The sequence below is a fragment of the Sesamum indicum genome, linkage group LG10, assembly GCF_026168435.1.
Source record: "Sesamum indicum cultivar Baizhima isolate 11 linkage group LG10, ASM2616843v1, whole genome shotgun sequence".
Taxonomy (NCBI): domain Eukaryota; kingdom Viridiplantae; phylum Streptophyta; class Magnoliopsida; order Lamiales; family Pedaliaceae; genus Sesamum; species Sesamum indicum.
The window spans coordinates 736,471-740,544 of NC_142666.1; the positions used below are offsets into that span (position 1 = coordinate 736,471).

The 4,074-nt window shown below is 31.3% G+C and overlaps 1 non-coding gene across 1 annotated transcript; it reads left to right on the forward strand.

Moving 5' to 3' along the window:
* The first annotated feature begins 639 nt into the window (after positions 1 to 639).
* TRNAP-CGG (transfer RNA proline (anticodon CGG)) lies at positions 640 to 711 on the forward strand. The gene has a single exon. It is a non-coding gene; the product is annotated as a tRNA-Pro (tRNA).
* Positions 712 to 4,074: the final 3,363 nt, after the last annotated feature.

Here is a 4,074-nt window from a genome sequence, read left to right on the forward strand (position 1 = left end):
TAATTTTATCCCTCAACATCTAAATGATTGGATACCATATTTTTCTTATTGTGAATTTAATAAATGCGTACAAATTATAAATTATAAAAAAAATATGAAGTGCAGAACGAATAATAGCATTAATCGACTCGCATGTTTTGTTTTCCTTATTCCTAATGAAACCATGTCTCTACAACTACCTAGTTCAATTGACTCAAACTGCAAGTATATTAGTTGTTACAATTGTCAATTCTGATGGCAGGTGGATTAAGCAACAAAGTAATTAAGCGTTTTATTTTAATGAAGAATGATAAAATAGAGTAGTAGAGTCTTGAGGTTTTATTGGATTCACCCGTCAAGGGGCCCTCCTCGTTGACAAAGCAGTAGCTGCCCAAGTTGGACTGGACAGGATATTCTAAGAAAACTTCCATCGTTGTTTCGGATTTCTCACCTAATAATGTGCATCTTTAATTTGAACTGGTGTTTGGTGTACTGTACGATTATTAAATGAGTACCGATTTATAATAAATCATGTATAAATTCTAATTAGGGTCAGACTCAGACTTTGGAGATCCACAAGACGTCTGGTAATTTAAGCGCATGGCCGCGTCAACCACACTGAGAGATCTAGATAAGTTATTAAATAACTACAGACGCATTGGGTGTTTGGTCTAGTGGTATGATTCTCGCTTCGGGTGCGAGAGGTCGCGAGTTCGATTCTCGCAACACCCCTTTCTCCTCTTTATATTTGTCGCAGTGGTGTCTTCATCTCTTTTCAAGATTACCAGCTACCTAACCTTTTTCTTCACGGTTTTTTCTAAACATTCAAACCACACTGTTCGACTGGAAGTTAAAACCAAGTGACTTGATGGAGTAGAAGTAATTGAAATTGCAGAATAAAGGAGAAAATGTCTACAAGATTTTGAGAACTCGAATTTTAAGTAAAACACTTCATTGTTGCATGACTCTCTTAATAGAGTTAGGAGGTATTTTCAACAGGAAGAGTTATAATCTAAGGTAAAACAAATTTGAAATAAGCTAAATTTTGGACGGTTTCAAATCCCCATGAATTTCAGTCCAAAAAAGACTCACACTCTAGCAATAATATCAGGATAAATAGCAATCTACATGTTTTTGTTACTGAAAAATAGACAAACATCTCCCTTATGAAAATTAAAATAACTATTAGCGAGGTAAATTGCTATTTATTTTTTATAAGGGGATAACTTGCTCATTGTTATAGGAGGGTAAATTGCATTAAACCCAATAATATCATGTTCAAACGATAATTGTAGAAAATATAAAAATTAATTAAAGTCTATTGAAAAATTGAATAATTTAAAAAAAAATGTCCCAAAGTTGATGCTGGAATATATACATCTTGTACATTCTAATTGTTTAATTAAACACTCAAAAGTTATATAATAGAAAAACATCCTATTGGTAATCTTCAATTTTTTTGTACGTCAATTTTTATTTTTAAATATTTAATTAATTTTTTTCTTCATTTTCCCATTTTTTCTTTTTTTTTTCAACTTCCACATCTGTTTTTCTTCTCTTATTAATTTTTATTTTCTGATTGTTTTTAATAATAATTAATTTAATTAATATATATTTAAAATAATAATAATTTTTGAAAAATTGCAAATTGATTGTCCATATGGTGAAATCCGAGGCTATCAAGAATGGCGTTTTGGTGGAAGCTGAAACGAAACAGCAACATAACTCCAGCAGTCTAATCATTCAAATCTTGTGAAATTTGCGATACGACAGCGCAGTGCATCATCGAATCATTGCAAACTTTGTAGTGTAGCCACCTCCACAGTTTAGGAATTAGACCTAATTATTATTATTATTATTAAGGGGTTTTAAATAAAAAAATTTAATTCAAATTAAATTTAATCGAATTAAATTAATTATAAAATTATAATATACATATTATGTAATTGATCGTTCTTTCGTAATTATATACCAAATATATGATAAATATATTACACTTGTCATATAATTGATTCAATTTTTGGTCAAAGAAGTCCAACTAATTACATTCCCTTGGAAATAGATATATTGCTTGTGAAGGTGGAACCACACTTATAGAAAATCATCCCTTTTCACACTCAAATATGGTCTGTGTGAGAAGTGGATCTCGCCAGAGTTTCCTTGCCTTGTTCACAACAATCTTTCACTCTCTCAAGTTTAGTTTATACGATCTCTCTCTCTCTTTTCTCTCTCTCTATATATATCTGTATATATTGTTGTAGGTGTTACTGCTCTTGTTTATCAATATATATTTATTGTTATAAAATAATTGTCTATTACAAAAAAATATATATTATAACATCTCTTCTCTATTATTAACTTATTACTTATTATATTTTATATCATAATTATTACTTTTAAAACTAGAAAATTTAACTACTTATTTTAATCACTCGTCGACAATATTCCTTCATGCCTAACCAATTTCACACCCCACTCACAATGCATTCCTAATTTGCGTATATGCATCAGATGCCTTCCATTACATATATAATTATAAATATTTATTTAAAAAATTATAAATACCCATCAAATAAAAACAATAAAATATAAGTTTCAGAATTTAAAAAAGCATATATCAAAATGTTAATGAGTAAAGTTAAATAATTCAAAAATCATATTCCATAAAAATATTTTAAGAAATTTTAAGAATATATAAATCCTATTCATAATATCCAAAATAATGTTTTGATCAATTGAATATAAAAATTAAACGAAAATATAAGAGAATAAAAATAGAGGAAAACGAGGTAAATGAATATTAAATAAAAATAAGATATTTGTAATTTTTCTTTTTGAATTAATTATATTTATACCCCTAATCTGTAGTCTATTTACACAAACCACTCATGTCTTTTGTCTAATATTATAAAAACTACCCCTAACAACAACAAAATAGAGATGATGTGTTACATGTGTATAAATTAAAAAAATAGAGATAATATGTATAAATTTTCAAAAAAATAAAAAATAATTTATGTAAACAAATTATAAATAAAAAATATAAATATAATTATCCCTTTTTTTTATATATATGAAACTATTTACCCACATCACTAATACCGCACTATTCAAACTTTGAGATAATCATTCACCGTACAGAATTACCGCAATTAGGCCAGAAAATCAGAGCTGCCACTGTACACTAGGGGGGAAAGATCTATACTAAACTAAACATATCTAGTACAGGCCTATGAAAAGGCAAAGCACGACGTCGTACAGACTCTGCAAATCTCCCCAACAACGCAGCCTCGTTCTTCACATTCTTACAACATGACATTACAAATAAGAGTCAATCATATGCTACTGCTGGCTGCTGCTACAACTTGAGATTACAATACAAGGATACATGCACAAACCAAAAATCCGAAACCCTAATCTATGTCAGCACAGAGGGGTGGACCCCACCACCTGTCCCCATTACATGGATGGATACGCTTCATCATATCCAGGTGCCAAGATCCACCCTTCATTTCGATTCATATATATAGAAACCCTAAATACACACATCATCATCATGATGATGCCTATAAACCTCTTATTCACCTAAGAAGATAAGCTATAAATCTTGATTGTTCTTTGGTATTTAAGAGTTATACCTTGAACTGGGAAAAGGGCAGCACTCGCAAATACCAATTCCCAACTTGAAGATATATAAAAACGTCACCCACACAGCAAGAGAAGTCGCGTTTGTGAGGTAAGGAAGAAACAGGTACTCAAATTTCCGATGTGACAGTGCACCAAATCATTGCAAAGTTAGTAGCTAGCCAGCCACCTGCAGAGTTTAGGAATTAGGCCTTATGATTGTTGCGGGGTTCCCAATGAGGAGAGGCCACCGGCGCCTGCACCCTCCGGTTTCCAATAATGCTCAGCTTTACGGCCTGTCCGGAGCCATCTCTCGGCGGGTTGAACCCCACCGGCAGAAACTCATCGCTTTCACACTCAAATATAGACTCTGAGAAGTGCTTCACCAGAGCTTCCTTCCCCTATTATTCACAACAAAGTTTTCACTCTATTAATAATTTCAATTCATGCATAATATATAAGATTTAATTG